General features: G+C 49.0%; 1 protein-coding gene across 1 annotated transcript in view; it reads left to right on the forward strand.

Moving 5' to 3' along the window:
• The first annotated feature begins 3,062 nt into the window (after positions 1 to 3,062).
• Alpha-man-iib (alpha-Mannosidase class II b) overlaps positions 3,063 to 20,253 on the forward strand; it is a 47,424-nt gene continuing 30,233 nt past the window's right edge. Inside the window, exons 1-2 of the mRNA XM_078184632.1 lie at positions 3,063 to 3,335; positions 3,408 to 3,532. The gene's annotated coding sequence lies outside the window, so the exon portion shown is untranslated. The remainder of the gene's footprint in view (positions 3,336 to 3,407; positions 3,533 to 20,253) is intronic.

Here is a 20,253-nt window from a genome sequence, read left to right on the forward strand (position 1 = left end):
TTACTGTGTCGAGAATTTTATTTGCCCGCGTGACTTCCGTTGTAAACGGGCTATTTATTCTACGGGGAATATTTTTTCCTCGGTTCCCGTCCAGTTCGGACGTTTAATATTCATTCGGCCAAATGTTTTATTTTTTAACGTAGTGAACACCGTCGTTTACGGGGTGGGGGAAGGGGGGCGGAGCGGAGGGGGCAGGGGTGAAAAATATTTATAGAGACTCGGCTTTGCCCCCTTGCATTCTCTCTCGTCCTAGTCAGTTATTCGCATATTGAGATCCTTCGTTATTTATGTCGATTCAATACTCACATACGCTGGAACATGTGATAGTAGGCTAATGTAGAAATAATTGGTGCCTAGACTGTAGTCGGTATTTACAATTAACATGACCCAGCTAAATTCAGCACGAATTTTGCCGGGATATCCAATATATGCAAAATGATCAGCCTGTGAGAATTTATGCATTTATTCTCTTTGGAAAATTTTTTCTCGATTTTTAGTGCTTTGTTTGCACAGTTGCATAAATCTTCCCAGCCTTGCTGTGTAATGGATTAATATAGTTGTCAAGCGAAGTATAATGTCCTGATTGTACATAACGGGTACTGTATCTATAAATAAACCTAAATCATAGAAAAGAAAATTACAAATTTTTAAACTGAGATGTACAAATAAAATGTTTAAATACTGTTTGAAATAATTAAAGGATCCAGTAAACCATATTCTTCTGTCCTTGTAACATTCTTTTTCGAATTAAACATTGAAACGAACCCTTTGATTATTTGAATCAGTGCATCGTTGAATGATATTCAAGTCTTTCAATTTCCCATCCCTAATTACACCAAGAATAGTGATAACAATTTGATGGAATAAATTAACTTAAAATTAAAAGTATTAGCAGAGCTGGTTAAAGAAATCGACACGTTGAATGTAATTAAAAACTGACCCAATTAAAACTTACAAACTGCACCGACAACGTCCTTCGTTCTGCTCAATGCCGAACGTCCTTCAACGATTGAACACGCAAAGCATTTCGAGCGTCTTGTTCGACCGAATTATGATTGCTGTTGCCGATGTAAACAAAACTATATAGAGTTCTAGATGACTTTAAAATTCAAACGCAACGAACAATCATCTGCAGTACTTATCGTAACGTAAACCTCACGAACAAATAACTTGTGATTATCGATGCTCTAATACCTTGCGTTCCAATCTCGATAAAAATCTGCGATAAAACCTGCAATTATCGAATCTTAATCTAAATTACCCGATTAAAATAGCATAAAACCCATTACGTATTAGCTAATTACGATTGAGCAATCTTACCAAGATAATCGCAATAGCAATTGCAAAGGCGAATACGAAACTCCGGGACAACTGGAATAACCGGAACAGATCAAGCAGAAATTCGTACGGCAATTCTCCGGCGTTTGAGCAATTGATATGGAAAAATCGATTTCTGCTGGTAGTCCGTAATGCGAAGTTATTTGGCTGAAGAAAAAGCGCGGAAAACGTTTTATACTGCGGTTACGGGTTGTCGAGTCTGCGCAAACTCGACCGGTCCGTTCATCTCGATGAACACCCCCTCTCCACCCAACGATCCAACGTTCCTCCTTTTCCCAAACATCGTAGATTAACCTAACTGTGAACAACAGATGCTAACTCGAAGACAGAATGTATTTTCGAGTTATCTCATGAATCTTCGCTGTAATAGTTGACTGTACTAGAAAACTTTTTATTCAATAATTTTTGGCAATTTAACTTTTAGAAATTTAATTTATACATATATCCTAGGACCATAGTCGTTTTGTAATCTCAACTAAAATGCACAAACTCTTAAAAAGTTTTCTAACCTCATAATATTCGTTAACTACACTTTTGTCGCATCGTATTAGATTAATGACAAGTAAATCAGAAAGGAAAATTAACGGAAAATCTTCCAGAAACTTTTAAGTACGAATACAAATTGTAGAACTGAATCGATCTTGATCCACTGACCACGTCCGGTTCTCCGTTCCGCCGCGCCGTCTATGACTGATCAGTCCAATTGACACTTTAATTCGAATTAATTTTGTCCATGTAGTGATTTACGTAGTGACTTCCGTACGCAACAACGTAGAAAATCGACGCATTGCGGATGGATCGCAGGTTGTCTTCTACCTCTAACTACCAAATTGAAGAATATATGGTAAATTAAATATATACGTTCTCGTATTTAAATGTATTCAAGACGAGTAACGACGCTGTCGGAATTCTCGCGAATGTTTTAATTGTATGGGAGATAATTTAAACATTGAAAATGATCGTGCAACCCTTTTGCGTATCTGCAGAGGTTCTCATTCTTTGCCTTTATTTATACAAAGTTTCAAGTCGTAAAAGTTTAAGCACCTACTTCTTACGTTGCTTAACAAATACGCCTGGTTGTAAAGTTGCAAAACTGCCGATTCACATTCTAATGGGGAATTGATTTGCCCGACACTTAACTTTCGCTATTTCAACGATTTATTTACACTTTTCACATCTCTCGTTTTTGACATGATTTCCCACAAAAACCGCTAATTTCATGTTGACTCATTTATTAGTTGAAATGATGCAGTTTCTCAAAAATTGTAGTACTTTTATTTATCGAAACACACGAATTAATAGAATGTAGAATGTTCCGTCTTCGATTCGAATGAAAAATCCAGTAGATGTACATAGATTATGACCAGATAATAATAATTTTTAGTAGTTTCGAATAATTACGAAAAATTCATCGGCGCCCTTGAAAGACCGAAAACGAAGTTTGCAGTTACGAGCCTGAGCGAACCATCCCTCTTGCTACCCCCACCACTTTTTCCCGGCAACGGCGCTGAGCGGCGCCTATCTCCTTTCTGCGTCGCACACATGCGTTTCCCCATGATTCTCCTCTCCATTCCACCATAAGCTTCTATCTGCCGTCTCCGTTACGCGCATGCGTTCGCTAACGCTTCCCTCTCTCTTTCAGAGGCTCTCCCCTCCCCAGTAGTAGACGATGCGCCGTTGCGGGGCGCGGGTGAACGTTGTCGCTGCCGCTGCCGGTACGACAGTCCTTCCGCGGATTGCGGATATTGTGTCCGGATTGTGACGAAGGCTCGTGTGTATACGGTGCGTCCTTATCGTGGTCCCTGTGACGTCGAGGATCCTTTGCGTCCACGGGTTTCGCGTCGGTGGTTCGCCGACCGTTTCGCCGGCTGGTTTTACGAACCTGTCCCGGACAAAACCCGTTTCAGGGTCGCGTTTGCCATTTGCCAGTGCCCCCTTGTCCGCCGCTCGAGGCCGCGCTCCTGGCCTGTCGGACGTTTCACCGGTTTGTTTGCAAGGTTAGGTCCGCCGCCGCGTCCCTCTCCGCGTGCATCTCGCGACTCTAATCGGACGTGTCCTCCTTTTCATAGTGCCCTCGAGGACCGACGACCTGTTTGTCGCGTATGTGTTCACCCCTGAAAGGATACACGACGGGAGGAGGATGACACGCCTGGAGAAGCAACCCCAGGACACCAACCACGCCTGAGTCTTCTCGGTGAGTCCAGCACCTTGAATTTCAGAATTTCCCCTCTTCAACGCAACGCGAACCGACGTTCTTTCCGATTCTGTGTTCACTGTTTATATTCTTGTAGGCGTAGGATAGGAACAGATGCTCGCTACCACTCTGGTACTTTTCTTACTGTCTATATCGTCCCGACGGGAGATCCTTTGTCAGGCTTGCTGACTAGCTCCGCCTGCTCGGTCCGCCTTGGCACGTTAAGTGTAACGGTTGCTCGTTTTCCCGTCTTATGGGAGTTCGAGACAATGTCAAAACCGTGGGAGCACGCAACGTTCCATAGCGTTGACCATGCGAATATAAATTAATATAAGTTATCGACGAGCCGGGGAGCATCTGGATTTCTCCATGTTCTGCAAATCTTTAAAGGCTCGTAAAAGGATGTGCAATATTTGGACAAAGACGTTCTGGTACATACATACGTTACATAGTAATGCAGCAGCGATCAACCCTTGGATAGGAAACAAGGCAGTTACTATGGATTAGATTAGAGTGTCGAAGGGAAACCGGTTCTAAAGAAGCCGGGCGTCGAATCGGTGATAAAAGGGCCGATTCTCCACTCGAGGCGGAAGTTCATCTCCGGTCCAACCGGAGAAAACGCGCAACGAAGTCAATCATCTTTGCTTGCCGGGCTCACGGTGCCCCTCGGACCTCGCTATTAATTAACTTTTCTGACAAGTTATTAGCGCGTCGAGATCAAAGGGACGGGAGCGCGCGAGTGCCCGAACGCGGTATTCCTCTCTTGCCCGCTTTTTCTTTCCCGACTAACGCAACGAGGCTAGATCACCGAACCGTTACCGTGTATAATTAAGACGACCATCGCGTGCCACCGTTGTATCCCTGTTAATTACCTTGTTTACAAAACTTCGTCGTAGAACGAAGAGAACGAGACCAGGGATCTAGAAAGAAAACCGGCTATTAAAATCCGTAACTCGAAACGCTGAACCATTTAGATGAAAAGATTCGGTTTCCGTCCAAAAACTTCTCGAAGTCCAGCGAACAGTCCAGCGTGGCTGGACTGTATAGACAACGATCCGGAAACATTTGTCGTTAGCTTTTGTTGACGCAGCCGACCATACCTGTCTCCGATGTTCCAGGTACCTGCGTCGACTCTAGCGGCCCCTCAATTTTGTTTCCAGGCTCGTAAAATCTCCCATGGCCATTGTAATATCTTTGAATTGTTTGTAAAATGATTTCCGAAGGTATTGTAAGTTTTGGGAGGCAGAACATTTTTCTATAAGTTTTACGATCCTTCTACAAGCCCTGCAGGATACAAAGAAGTTGTTAAAATTTTTCCATTGCCCCTGGAAGGTTTCTAAAAGTCCTACAATCTTTCTGCAAGCAGTACAATATTTTTTGTTAGTCTTACAATTAGTTTTCCCGCCGGTCTGTCGGTCTTTTGCAAACCGAACACTTCGTCTACGGTACAGGCTCTGTTCCGAGAGGACTCTCATCCCTTTTTCATTGGTTTCATTGGACGAGAGGCAGGGTTCCTGGCGGGTCTATTGTGGTCTCGATGCACCACCTGTCCCCTCCAGAGGTGTCCCATAGAAAAGCAAAGGTACTCTCCCCCTAACCGAGACTCGATCGAGACTCCAACTTGTCGAGGAGAGTTGCGCAACAATTCGGTCGAACGACACGTCCGGGTCTTCCGTCGACGGCCAGTGGAAAGTTCCAACGAGGAAAAGAGGCAACTTTTGCCTGGGTTCTTGGGCCATTTGTTTTGGTACGGGCTGGCCACCACGTGGCTTCGTATCGTGCGCGCTTAGAAACCGGATTCTCCAGTTTGGGGCCGTGATCCGAGTGAAACAGAGTCGGAGGAAACCGGAGGGACTGGACGAGAGAGAAAGGATCCGTTGGGATCGCGATCGTGATCGTGATCGAGATCGCGATCGTCTTTGACGGGGGGCCATTTTGTAACCTCGTTTCGTGATTCGCTTCGCCTTCTCTTTCTGTCTCCCCTAACGAGCGTACGCTTCTCGAAAACAATTCTACTGCTAATCCAAATTGGCTGCAATTTAACGAATGTCTCCTAGCGGCAAAAGGCAGAAATATTTTTCGCGATTCGCTCGAACAGCCTCCGCGGGTTCTTAGAACAATGCAATTTACTCGATTGTAATTGGCCCAAGTCTCATAGGTAGTTTCGGATCGCGCGCCCACTTGTACGGTTAACAAAGTTTCCAGCTAGTCATCTAATTAGCAGGCGACGGGACGGGTTGCGCAACGAAACAGTAGATGAGCGCACGTACTCGGGGCCCCCATTCTTTCAATCGGCTCTGTTTATCCGATTGTTTAGTACGAGGTACCATCTGGTGCTCCGGACCATTATATTTCTCCTCTTTATTTCCTGTTGCAGACTTTTATTTCACGCTTAGATTCACGGGCAACGTCGGCGAGGTTTTCATACGATGCAGCGCGGCCAATGATTTTCTCCGCGATATCAAAATAATTCAGATCTTTTTCTATAGATCGAACGTAATTTCTAAAGAAATCGTAGGAATTCGAACGTTTTTCTGAGCAGCGCTGGCCGCCGCTCAGAATTCGACAGATACAAAATTCCAGAAGACAGATACTTTGCCGAATGGCACTCGGCGTTCAACGATCATTGCATAAACTACGTCGGGTATCGACGATCGATTTTCTTCCGACGAACTGTAATTGACAATTATTGTTGTCGTCTCTTTTAATTGCAATTATTAATGCGCGATCGGTTTACGTGGCAAGCGTTGCGCCGTTGCGCAGTGTCTCGCCGCGTCTCGAGAGGACCCCGAGCGGTTTTTTCATCGGTGCGGTTATTAGGCAATTAGGCGAACCGAGCGGCAACGGGCCGAGCGTGAATAGATAATTACACGCACACAGAGGCGAGTCATTAAATTGGATTACCGCACCGTCCACGCTCGCGGATGCGGACGATCCGACGTGCACGGACTGCAGTCTTATCGCGTTTCCTTGAACCGGCTGATCGTTGCCAACTATTCCATACTAATCGCGGGGGCTTTCCCAAACATGCCGCTGTGGCAGAGGAAAATCGTTGTTTGCTGCTTCCGTCTTCGAGCGGAAACCACGTTAGACTTCGAGCTGAATCAAGCAATCATCTTCTCGTATCGCGCACAATACCTTTAGCAGATAAATTAACTTCACTTGTTTAGATTCTTTATTGAAATAATTCGATTTTAAGCAACAGGAATGCTGAAGTAAAATTCGAAATACATTCCCTTGCAATTCGAGGGAGATCTGTAGGACCATAGGGAGGTCTCTGAAAACCTCCTAAGCCTCGAAGATCGATTAAACGCCGTCATTGTAGAAACGGACCGCGATTCAGATGGTTTTTCCCGGGCAGCTTGAAAATTCGATTTCCCAGCGACGATTACCTCCCCCCCCCCCTCTCTCGCTCTCGCTTGTTGGATCGCTGGACCAGACTACAGACTGTCGTCGACGGGGGAGTCTGGTTATCGGCGAACCGTAAAATAAATTTCTCCCAGTGGGTGACGCGCGATAGATAACCGGGAGCGCGTTGCAGTCGCGGTTTTGCCGACCAGTCTACGAGAAAAATTGTTCTTCCTCTCCTATCCGATACCCTGTTTCGCCTTTCGCTCTTTTTCCTACCCAAGCCACGCTCTTCTTGCCGCAGCAATCGTCGAGATATCGCATGGCAACGAAAGCCGATAGCTCTTCAACGGGGATCGATGGTCACTCTAACGCTAGTATTCGCGACGCGACGCATTCGGTATTATTTCAGTTGTAACAAGTCCGTCCGATTAGGATAGGGGCCCTTTATTCCTTTGGAGAACGCGAGATTCGAACGTGTCCGAAACATAATAAAGCTTGCCCAGCCTTTGCCCTCAGCATTTCGTCGTTGTCGTAGTTTAGACTCGGATAAAAAAACCGAAATAATCGAATTATTTCTATATGCAGTGACTAGTTTCGATTTCAGGGATGCCAGTAGATCCGCAGACACACCCGGTGCATTCTTGAAGTTTGAATCGTGAAAAGTCCGTTTCGAGAACGGTCGAAGAAAAAGTTGCGAGGATAAAGTCTAGCAGCGGCCGAGTAAAGCAAAAAGTGTGGCTGCTCCGATTAATTTCGATCGGATCGAACGGAAACGCGACGAAGGTTTCGGTTGGAGTCATGATCTACGTGTAAAATGTCTCGGTCGTATGGCGAGCGGAGCGAAACGCGGCCAGATTTTAATTAAATTTCGCCGGGCCGGTGGAACGATAAATATTCAGCAACGTAAGGAATGCCTTTCGGTCTCGAGCGGCCTGGTTTCCCACGCGGTCCCGAGACAACGCCTCAAAAGCGGTCGCGGTTGTGGACGGTTCACCGTTGCTGCGCCACGACGCGACGCTTTCACGAGATACCGATCAGGGATAGCCGACAGCCCGATCGACTACGCCGCGCTGCGTTAAATTCGCCGTTCGTTTTTCCCGGACTTTATGCGAACCCAATGGATCATTGGGTCACCAAGTTCATTCAGCTTAGTGAATCCTATTGGACTCCCCCTTTCTCTCTCTCTCTCTTTCTATATGTTGAAAGGCAACGATACAGTAATGATTCAGTTAATGTCGCCAAGTAGGAATCGAAAGTCGTCACGAACTGAATCCGAAGACATGGTTATCGATCCTCGCGGCTCGCCTTTGTATTTGGGGACATCTCATAAAAGAAAGAGATGGAACGAGACTCGGGGCGAGCGAAACATATACAATCTATCTTTCTCTGTTTTAGCGGCGTTTCAATTTCCGAAACCTTAGGCGGGGATAATGTCATGCCGAAAAACCTTTGAAGGCTGCCGCGCGTCGCGTTCCCTATGAGTTTTTGTTTTCAGTTTCGTTTCGTTCTCGACATCGGACAAAGCACGTTTTCCTTTCCGTATTACATTGTGTATTTCTGATTTTACATTTGTTTCTCAAATTAAATCGTTATTTTACCAAATACGTGTGTGTGTACTGCGTTTTATTAACTGTGAATCTACAACACTGTACATGATAGATATCGCTAGACACTAATCGTCGATATTGTTTTTGATCCGATACCGCTTTATCAAACCGTGTCTATTCGATCTGGACTTTCATAGACTTGGACGAGTCTCGTTGGCCTTGGAAACAGCTTCTGACCTAGCCTAGCGGCGTAATATTCGATTTTCGTGTAACCGCAAACGAAAGGCAGTGCTCCGCGTCCGCAACTTCCCGCGCCGTGTGGAAGTGGAAACTCGAGTATCTCTCGCGTTCTTAACTCGTCCTCCTCGAGCTCGAAATGTGTCTTCTCTCGGTCTCGAGTTTTCTCGCGTCCACGGAAATAGGATATCGTCCGTAGCGTCTGCGTCGTTTAAACCGATTCACCATTAGCCGCCGCGGTGCTGCGTTGCGACGAGAGTCTCGTCTCGTCTCGTCTCGTCTCGAAAACGATAAGTTGTCCAATTCGCGAGCCGAGATTCCGTAAGGCGATTAAAACGTCCCGTTTCCCGCGAAAATATTCGACCGGGGATCCGATTACACCGAGCTTGTCCCTCCGTGTAAACAACTTCCATGCCGCGAAGCCTTTTGAACCTCTCGCCGGGAAAACTGATTTCACCTGCCGGCGGATCACCGGTTTTCTTTTTCCTTGTTAGGCGAGGCGAGGCGAGGAGTTGCGAGGCAAGACGGTTTCCCGCGGCGGGCAGGAGGAACGAGGAAAGAGAAAAGAAGGATCTCCTAATAAGCGGTTACACGCTCGAGGAGAGGAACGCGACGAAAGAAGCCCGAACGAGAGCCTCCGGAGAGCCATATACGGCACGCCGGTGTAGGTCGTTGGCTTCGTCAAACCATCCAGAACGTACGCGTTACACGCTCAAACGGCCTCGAACCCGCCGCGCCGCCTCGAAAGAATTCGGATCGTTAACAGACGATTACCGAGCGTGTCCTTCGTACCGGCGAAAGGGAAACAATTTATCCGGGAAAAAGCGCGACAGTCGGCGAATCTCCTCGTACGCTGAACGAATGCTAACCGAATGCCGTCCAGTGCTGCGTGTTCTTTTACACCTGAATGCTTTTCGATATTCTTGGATGGTATTCGATATTCTTGAATTAAAAAGTTGCTCTCTGATTTGGTAATATGAAATTCGTGGAACTTGATGAACTAGACTACTGGACTCTGCCGATCTCGATCGAACTACGAGGAGCGAGATTAATCTCTATCGAATCTAGTCTCTATTGAAAATAAATAAGGCGTTTTGCAGCACCTGTCTTTACCATGTGAAAAATGCTCGATGCGACGGAGATCCATAGTTCCATGAAGTGGTCAAAGGGGTTTGAAAGTTGCCGTTGCTCGCCAGGAGAACGCACATTACAATTTTTGTCGGCTCTCTCTCTCTCGTTCTCTGTCTCTCTCTTTCTCTCTTCCGGCGACTCGTCCATTATTCCCCGTAACGCGTTATTTTAACGTTAAAGCGAGCCGTTCATTATATTAATTACGCACGGAACGCGCTGCTCGGCTCAGTTCTGCCCTGCTCTGTTCGGCGCGGCAGGGAGCTCGTTAACCCTGCCGCGTTCATTTGATAATACGGAATCGCGATGCGAGAGACTCGGAGGAAGAAAACTGAAAAAAGGGATCAAGACAAAAGGGGGATGAAACGGTGAAAAGAACGCGAGGACCGGGCTTATCTTTCGCCCAAGTGCCATTAGTCTCGCACGTTCGAGCGCGAGATCGCTCGTGAAAACGCGAACCCTTTATTCCGCCTTCCTCACAGCTCTCCCCCTCTCTTTCTCTCGCGCTCTCTCTCTCTCTCTCTCTCGCTCTCTCGGCAACGTATCGAAACCGCAGCTTCCTCCTAGCCAGTTTAAACAAGGAAAATTTCCAGAAACAATTTGCATTCGATCGTTTCGTAGAAACTCGTTGGAAACGTCTCTCCGCCGATAGATTCACAGCGAAGAGACAGTCGGATGTTCGGAGTAGCAGAGGAGGTGTCGAGCCCGAATCGTTTCTCGAGCCGGACGAAACCGCGCGGAAAGACGCTGGCCTTGGTCGCTACAATCGGATTTCGTTCTAACCGCATCTTCCGCGATTATTTATCAAAAATCGAACCGGAGGAGCTGGGAGCAAGGAGCTCGCCAACGATCGATGGAGCTCTCGATACATTTTCGAGACGGTCTTCTTGTCCATCGCGGATCGCGGACGGGCTCCCCCGGGGCTGGCTTTCCTCGCGGTTGCAATTTCTCTGCAAGCAGTTTTACCCCGTCGATTTTTCGCCGATTTTTCCGCTGGTTTTTTTTTCGACGTTTTTGTCCACCGGGACAGGGAATACTTTTCTCCATCGTCCGCAACGTCTCCGACAAACGCCTGTTCGCGTTACACGCTCTCGCGAGCCCTCGTTTCCGCTTGGCTTCGTTCGGTTAATCCAGGATCCGAAGTGGAAACAGTCGTGTTCGGAACCCACCATATATATAATATGTTTTCGATTGTTTTTCTTCTTGGGTGTGGGATTAAGGAAACGCCAATGGATTCGTCTAAAATTAGAGTTTATTAAGTTTTTTTTTATACGATTTTCCCCTTTTTCTCTAACCCTATTTACAACTTATACATACTAACCTAAAATTAGAGAATCGCCAATTTAACGTTCCTGCTTTCCTCAGTTTTCATATCGCACAGTGGAGGTTAGAAATTACTTTTCTATGTTCTTCCGCGCCGGTGGCGCCGTTTCTCACGCGTCCGACCCCTAGCGGCGCGTACACGAAGCTTTCATATATATATGTCTTTCGGATCAGTTAATTTCGATCGTGCCCATGGTTCCGAAATGAGCCTAATTAATTTTAAGTACAAGTAGAATCGAAGTAGAATTAGGTACGCTCGAAGGGCGATTAAAGCAGTAATCGTAGCATAATTGTGGAAAATCTACGAGCAGAATTCTCAGGGCGAACGAAGCAAAAAAGCCTCTGGTTGACCAGGAGGTTCGCGTTCGAAGGTGTTCCAACGGAGGATTAAGTTCCAATATCACCGGACGACGCAACGCCGATAGAGTTGGGGCAGAGGCGAGAAGAATGAGACTGTGAGAATGGGAGAGGGCCACTTCGAAGGGAATCTGGCTCGATAACGCGAGAGCACGGCGACAGCTGGATGCGGAACAGAATCAGCGTCTCCAAGATAAAGATTCTGCCTGGCCGAGGAAATCCGTTGCCGAAAAATGCGATAGTTTCTCGAGCATCCTTCTAGTGCTGGAGGACGAAAGGAAGAAATACCGTATAGCGAAGCTGTGGAAGATAGGTCGGCGGATGGGGGGAGCGACAGCGCGCTCGCATTAAAATTCAAATATCACAACTGAAGAAGAGCCCTCGCTTTGAGGTCCGTGGAGCGCGCCGCGCCGGATCGGGCCGGGCCACGCCGCGCCGCGCGCCGAGCCAATATGAATACATTACAACGTGTTTGCATCCCAGCCCCGAGCCGGTAATGCCTTCTATTAGAATCATGCTGGCGCATTTTAATACGGCCGAAAGGGCCACCGAGGCCGGAGGACCCGGAGATGCCATGCCGAGGCCAGTGAACCGTGAACTCTGCACCCCGCGACGCGAATCCTCTCGCCACTCTCCCCGAGTTGCAAATTACCGGCTTCATTGCCAAATATCGGCGACACCCGAGGCCGAGATTCTTGGTTGCCAACGACCATTTCTCGGATCTGTTAAATCACCGTAAACGGTCAACAGCGTGCAACAAAGTTGCCTTTTCTTCGACGATCTTGGTTAAATTGCCGGTTAAACTTCTATCAGAAAGCTCGAATGTAGACGATGCTCGGAACAATTCGCCAATTTTCTGACCGTTCACCAAATTCTGGTTAATCGTTCACTGGTTAATCGTCTCGGCTGTTCGTCGGATAAATTCGTTGAAGCAAACGATCGGCAATTAATTTGGTTTTTTTTAAGAAGGATCACCGCTCGTTCCGGATCCATTCACCGTCGCGTCGGAATGCTCGGCGCGATCAAACGAATACGCTCGAACCGACGATCGAGCGTGACCGATCGCCCGTGCCGGTGGGGGGCGGCACGGCAGTCTCGGGACAAAGGCTCGGCTTCCGGTTCCGGCTTGCCATTAAGCCCCCCGTTATCGCGCTCAGCCGGCTCGATCCACTGAAATTTGTCCACGATTTAGTGTCCGCCGCGGATCGGATCCCGCTGATCCCCCAAGAAACTTTTCGGCTCGGTTTTCTTGCCGCCCGGATCCTGCCACAGCATGTCCGAGTTCGAAATTCCTCGTCCGCCGATCACTCGATAAGAAATATTGCCTGAGGGAGCCGAAACGACGCGGACAAAACCAGTCGATCGAAAGTGGCAGCGTTAAAAGTTGCGGCGGTGATCGCGGTTGAGCCTCGAAGCGTTTAATTGGGTCTTTGGCTCGAGCTCGGGCTCCGGTGGGGGAGAATCGCGGAAACGGATCCACTCGATCGCGACGCATCGCTTAGGGTCGCTTAGGGTTCTGGCGCTGCGCGGCGGGCTTCGAGTTCGAGAGTCCCCGGTATCGATCCTCTAAGCAGTTAACGCGTCGTCGAGGCTCTCTCGCACCCCGGCATGCATAAATTATATTAAAAGCGTCGCACCCTATCCGCGCGAGAGCAGGGTCGCCGCTCTCGCGGTCTGATTACGAAACTTTTCAAGTAAATTAATCGCCTCGGGACTCACCGCTCCGACGCGTAAACGCGTTCTGTTGTCGCGTTTCGTCGAACTGGGTCACGGAGCCGCGATCGAAACCGGTTCGGGCGAGAGTTCGAGGCCGGCGCGGCTTAAAAATCGCCCCCCCCCCCCCCCTCGATTCGTTTGCTCTCCGCTCGATTTTGCTAAAAATCGGATCCGACCGCGTCGTTCGGCGTATCGATGATTATTATTTCCTTGGGAACAGGTTGCGATCGAATGGGTAGCTCCGACTCGACGGAACCTGATTAGACCGAATGTTCCGAATAAGTTGCTTGTTGCGGCGAGTCGAAGGGGCGGGACCGCGGGATTCACGGTTCAATTAAGAGTGGCGCGCGCAATTTAATCACGACCACGGCTAAGGAACGCTTAGCGTCTGCTAACAACGCACGGACTGTATCGTTGCGGGCGCTCGACGTCGCCGTCGCCCGTCGCTGTAATTATGATCGCGACAATGCTCCTACTTCTCCCGTGTTTCCGCCTCTCCCCCTCGCTTCCTCTAGCCAGCAGCCTTTGTACCTACCCTACCCGACCCGAACGCGAGCCGAACCGACCCGAGGCCCCCGCTCGCTTTTCGTTGTCTCGTTAATTAAGGGAAAGACGAAAAAAACATCGGTGTTTCCTCCTTTATTTTTGAGGTGTGTCCGCCGCTCGCCGTTTAAACTAAGAGCTGGAAGAACGAAAATTCACCCAGGGAACGTACAGTTTTTGTTCGAATCTTTTCCGATACGGGGCGATAAATCCGTTCAACCACTCCGACAAACGCGATGAAATTCTGGGTCCTTCTGTCGTAGAATCTTTAATCATTTGGTCTTGTTTTCTCGTAAATTTACCTTATTCTATCGAATCTTGGTCCATTTCGAAGGGGTTTGCCGAGCTCGGCTGGACTGTGATCTTCGGGAACGTCGAGGAGTGGACGCGATCGATCTGGATCGAAGGCAATCGGGTCGTTGACCCGCGAGAGTGCAACCTTGCGAACACGCGCCGGTGTTATCGCCTGTTCCTGCCCGCTTCTGACCTTCTGTGGCCCGATCTGGCTCGCTCTCGCTTATTCTCGCCTTCTCTCGGCGGCGATTGTCGGCCCTCCGAGGCCCCGTTTCCCACGGTCCCACTCCCACCGGAGGAAACGCGATTGCTCGAGAACGAGTCGAGCGTACGCTGCAACGAAACAGGGCCCAGGATCGTGAAATATCACGCGTGCGCCAGGTTACCCCTCCCTCTCCGCCGTCGTCGGTCCGCAGGCCCGCCTCGTCGATCAACTCCTTACTATTGTAGGGATTATTTTGGAAGTAAATCCCACGTGACTCCGTGATAATAATAATAAGACAACTAAAGACACCTTCGTTTAACAATAACAAGTACAACAGTTTATTATCAATGTCCCACGACTTACAACAATAATAACAACGGCAACGCAACAACTTTGACAACAACAATGACTTAACAACAACGACTTCTTCACGCCACGGTTCTCCTTCGAATGCCACGATCTTTTTCGCTCGTTCTTTCGCCCTTCCTAGTCCTTTTCCAAATTATCCTACTCTCCCTCTCTCTCTCTCTCTCTCTCTCTCTCTCTCTCTCTCTCTCTCTCTCGCATCCATACTCTTTCGCTCTGCCTCACTCGCTATCTCATTCTTACTCATTCTCTCTCTTCCTTTTTTATTTCCCTCTCGCTCACTCACACACTATCTTTCGGGCACGCAGGACTTCGAGGAACCTAAGCAATAAACTCAGGCCACTCGAAGTCGTCCAAAACACGCTGTCACTATCCGTCCCATTCATTACCATTTTATGACACTCGACCATGCATACCCGGAAAAACCCTACACTATTGAATCGGCCGAGTCGATCGGTATCATTGGCGAAACCTGCACCGATTTCGCGTACGCGATCGCATTATTCGTACGAAGAGTTTCGAAATGAAGTTGATTAGACGAACTCCTGTTGAAAGAGTTTCGGACTAGATAGATCATCTCGAGGTCCGGAGCAATCCGGTCGTCTCTCTCCGGTTCGACCGAGGGAACGAGCTAGCTCGGAAAGAAATAACGAGAGCCCTCGCTCATTATTTTCCGAGTAAATACGTCGTGAGAAAGGGAGACAGCCGAGAGGCTGCTGGGTACCTACAGGGTCGGCGCAGTGGGCGCGGCGGCCGCAGCGGGCGAAATTAGCTGGCGGAAACTTGAAAAGGGACAGGCGAAAGGAGCCGCTAATTGGGTTCGTTCGAGGGAAAAGCCCTTCCTCAACCGACCGAACTGCCTCCGAGCTCTCCTCTCCTGACAGGCGTGCCGCAGCGGGGCGATCCATTTTTTTCGATTAATCCTAGCTGCTGGTTCGATGCCCGAGAGCCGTCGTAAATTTCGCGAGAAAGGAAACAGAATTCGAAGAATCGCGCCCAGCTGCTTGAAACCAGAGGGAGGGGGCGACGGGAGGAGAATAGCGAGTCACCGAGGACCGTGACCGATTGCTCGTTTCCGACCGCGCGATCGCGCCCCCGACTATTTCGTCGATGCCGTCGCCGGCAGGTAAACGACCGTCTCTTGCCAGCCTCCGCACCCACGGCCACGCTTTGATCGGCCGCCGCGCCGATGGAAACTGTCCAGACGACTCGCGCCCCTGACCTCCCGCGCTTCTCTTCGCCGATGCTTCATGGACACCGTACCATCCGACCCACACCATGGAACTTCTCTATTCCGGAAGTCTCCGGTGTTCTATCCGATCTACCGCATCGTTGGAGAATTTTTAAAGAACACCCCGTAGAGATGTTGAAAGATTTCGCTGTTCAGTGGTTGCTCAGTCTTCGTGCGTTCATCGAAACAACGACCGAGGTCGGTTCCACGGGAGAGCCAAGAATTTTCATTCGGTAGCAGATTTTACGGCGACCGACAAAGGGGACCTGAAAATGTAAGCTCGTGCCGCTTTTCTCTTAGGATAAACGTACTTCGTATATAATAACGGAATATTATGTAATAACGGAAAACACGGTATTCGTTTCGTAGGTTCCGCAGAATCTCCGTCGAGGGCTCTCGACACGTTTAGGACATCCTGCGAACGCGTAGGTTTTCTCGGAGACACCCGGTTTGCGAGCAGAAAGATCTTCCTGTTCAGTGGGCCTTTAGTCACGCACCGATCGCCACGGCGTAGACGCGACGATTACGTCTGGCTTGAATCCGAAAACCGAGTGCTCAGCCGACCGTTATTTTATTTTCGTTAGTTTTTACTAGTTACGTACGATAGCGTAGTCATCGTCAATCCGTGTCACCGAACAGCTCTCTTTGCAATTATACAACAGCTAATAAACCCAAGCAGTCCGAAGACCATACTTTATGAATATTGCCACTTTCGCTGAGCATGTCAAATTCCAACACGAAATATTTTAGTTTCCACTTACCATTGTCCAGAGCTACGGAACTTCTTGGGATTATTACCTGTCAGGGTCGACCCTCGAACCTCGCCGGTGTAAGGTGACGCGAGGGACAACCGTCCCCCCTCCCCACGATGCTACCTGCCTGGAACGAGGTCCACGGGAGCGGACTTCAAACCAACTGTCCAATTACATTATAAATTTACAATTAGTTACATTCTAAAACATTATAAATAGCATCGACGAATCATCACACTTTCGAAACAGTACACGCCTACGCCGACATTATAAAAGAACATACAACGTCCAGCGTGCGATCACTTCATTTTCGGCAGTCGAACTAAACCATTTGAAATCATTCGCTCAGCCCGTCGCTCTATCGTATATATGAAAGCTTCGCGAACGCGCCGCTAGGGGTCGGACGCGTGAGAAACGGCGCCACTGGCGCGGAAGAACATAGAAAAGTAACTTCTAACCTCCACTGTGCGATATGAAAACTGAGGAAAGCAGGAACGTTAAATTGGCGATTCTCTAATTTTAGATTAGTATATATAAGTTGTAAATAGGGTTAGAGAAAAAGGGGAAAATCGTATAAAAAAAACTCCCACACCCAAGAAGAAAAAGAATCGAAAACATATTATATATATTTTAACAGTTCAAAAGTTGGAATAAAGTTACAAGACCTGTTACAAAACCTCGCGTTCATATACTTATTCTAATATCCTTAGAACCCGACCAGGTTGTAGGGAATTCGTTTCAATACGCGTTGTCAGGAAACCCTGAGTTTTGATGATTTACGTCGACGACGCCGAACCTTAAACGTCATCGCAGCGCGATACAAACGAACACCGAGCATTTCTGTTTTCCGCGAATCTTTTCAAAGTATACAGGGTGTTCCATTCGGTTTCGGACCTTCCGCCGAGCCGCGGAGCTTTGTTCGAACTCCTGGCAAAGTTTGTGGTCTGAACTACGACCGACGTAGGAAAATACGAGCGACGGGATCATTTACAAGCTCCGCGACGATCGGGCGAATCGGAGCGGCGCGATCGGCTCGCCGAGTAAATCTCGGCGCGAGCTGCCGAAAGCTCGTTCGATCGCGCTCGCATATTGCCGTCGTAAAATTCTACGCGACGCGGCGGCGGTGGCGATCAGTTTCGAAAGTTTGCGCGGCAAAAACAACGTCTAAATTAAAAATTACGCGGCCGGGTCGAAAGTTTCGCGGAAACTTCGGCATCTTTCACGGCGAATGGGGGTGGGTGGAGAAACCAAGAGGTTCGCCCTCGGATCAGCTCGGGCAAACTTGTTCCAACAATTTGCGCCGCTTTCCCAGCCTCCGAACTCTGCACACAACCAGCGCGCATTCGGAATTCTTCGCTGCTCTCCCTTGATTTTTCTTCACCTGCGATACAATCCAGCGTTTTTTCATTCTCTGTAGCATTTAACACTAGAAAGACGGGAAAATGACTGCTTTTCGGCAATATAGTGTTAAGAGCCGCGCGAAAAGTATCTGTTCGTTCACCGCCTTCAATTTCTAACACCGAACACACCGAGATCTTAAACGAATCTTCCGCGTACAAGCAATTTCGAAACTATCGATTCTTATATCGATTACGTGTAACGAACACGCGCGATACGTAGGGTAAACGTTAATTTCCCCCCGCACGAGATTGTTAACGGCAAAGACGTTCTAACGAGCTTCGCTCTGAATCTGCCCATAAGGCGGATAGACTCGTGCGGAGCTAATGGCTCCTCGAGGACCATGGATGCAGCCCAACTTTCTTTTCGGTCCCCTGGGGTCCGGACAATTTTCCATCGACCTGGAAGTTGATCGATGAACTTTTCGATCCCCTAAAATCCCCGAACAGTTAATGGCTCGGCAGAGAATTATCCAGCTGTTTGTCGAACCGATCGCCCCGGGAGACCCGGCCGTTCGCAAAGTCGAAAGACCAAACGGGTCAACTAATGGCCGACGTGGAAGTTGTTACCGCGGGTAGATTAGTCGAATCTATGGCGGGTCGGAAGTACTCGGGGAGGACGGTTCGCTCGACCTCGGGCAGATGTTAGTTCGCCGTCCGTCCGATCGATCTTCCGATCCCGATGATCCTCGCGGACGACGCGACGCCGGGCCCCGAAGAACAAGCCCGAGAGAGTCGAGCAGGCCGCGAGGGAGCCGCTAACCGGGATATGCTCGCGTGATTTGCGACGCGGCAACGGAAGAAAAATTGTCGCAGATAACGGTGTATTTACGGCGACGCGCGGCGTTTCTGCCGCTTCCGCTGCTTCTGCTGTTTCTGCTAGAAGGAAGAGCGCCGTGCGCTGTTCCGGTCTGCGGAACCCTGTGTCGTGACTGCCGCTGCTAAATCAGTATCCACACCCTATCCGCGACGCAACAAGCCGCCGCGCCGCGGCGTAGGGCGCCGTGTCGCCGACATTCGACATCGAACGCGGCTCGTTCGTGCTTAGAGCAGATATCCGCCCTGTCCGCGCCGAGGATCCGCCGACGTTTCCAAGGGAGGGGGGAGGTCTAGTTCGCGCCGAGGATCCGCCGACGTTTCCAGGGGGGGGGGGCTAGTCCACCCTCGGATTCGGTCGCGCTGCATTCGACTCTCGGAGACCCGAGAACAGGGCTCTGCCCAGGCCGAGCAGACCTGCTCCGCGAAGCTCAGGGTTTTCACGAAAGTTTTAGAAACGATGCGCCGTGGTTTTGAAGCGGGTGTCTTCTTTCGTACCGAACCAATCTACCGAGCGTTTTCGCAGAAACTAAAACGTCGAAAGTTTTTCAAGGCAAATTGAAAGTCCAGGCGGAGCGAGGTCCTAGAAGGTTAGCGTTCCCATCACAGGGCGGCCGATCGACGCGCGCCCTTTGCCGCGTCTTTTGCGTGCCGAGACCTATGTAAATATTTACAGAGTCGCTTCCGCTCGGGGCTCGTCCTCCCATTAAGCCAGCTTTGCTACGGGAATGCCGAAATTCGGCGCACACTTTGTCCTGAATTTTTCTTTCGAACCATAATTCGGGAGGCTTACAAAGTTATTCCGAATGTGTCGCTCTAAAAACGAACGATCGAAGAAGCGGCTCTACCTTCTATCCCTCGGAGGAACAATCCAACGACCGTGGATCGACGCAAAATGCCGTTAACGGCAAGTTCGTCGTGTATCGCGAGCCGGAGGACGGCGCCGAACTTTCGCAGCCTGTTTTCGTTCCGGAGCTTAGAAGCTTGGAAAGCTCCGGCACTCCGGCACTCTAGCCTGGTCGATCCTCGAAACTCGATCCTCCGTTCGACGTGTGTCGTCCCTCGTAACGAACGGCGTCGCGACTTCGTTAATGCCGTTAGTTACGGCGACTAATCCCATCGACGTACAGAAATTAGATTCGGCCCGGTTAGGGTATTTCCGGGATGCCGAGGCCACAGAAACTTGCTCTCTCTCTCGATCGCGGCTCCTTCGAGATCGATTCTCCAACGAATCTTCCGATGTATTTACCATTCGCGACGTTTTAAGCGTACCAAGCCTCGTTAACCCTTTTAGCACCGAACGACGACATATCACAAGAGATCTGTGTTTAAGTATAAGTTCGTAAGATGTTAAAATGGTTCGTATTCGATGCAACGCAAGTGAAAAAATGTTTAGTAGAAGTATTTGCAATTTTTGCACTGCTCGAAAAACTTGCTCTTTCAGGTTATGTCAGGTTA

The sequence above is a fragment of the Augochlora pura genome, chromosome 7 (genome assembly GCF_028453695.1).
Source record: "Augochlora pura isolate Apur16 chromosome 7, APUR_v2.2.1, whole genome shotgun sequence".
Taxonomy (NCBI): domain Eukaryota; kingdom Metazoa; phylum Arthropoda; class Insecta; order Hymenoptera; family Halictidae; genus Augochlora; species Augochlora pura.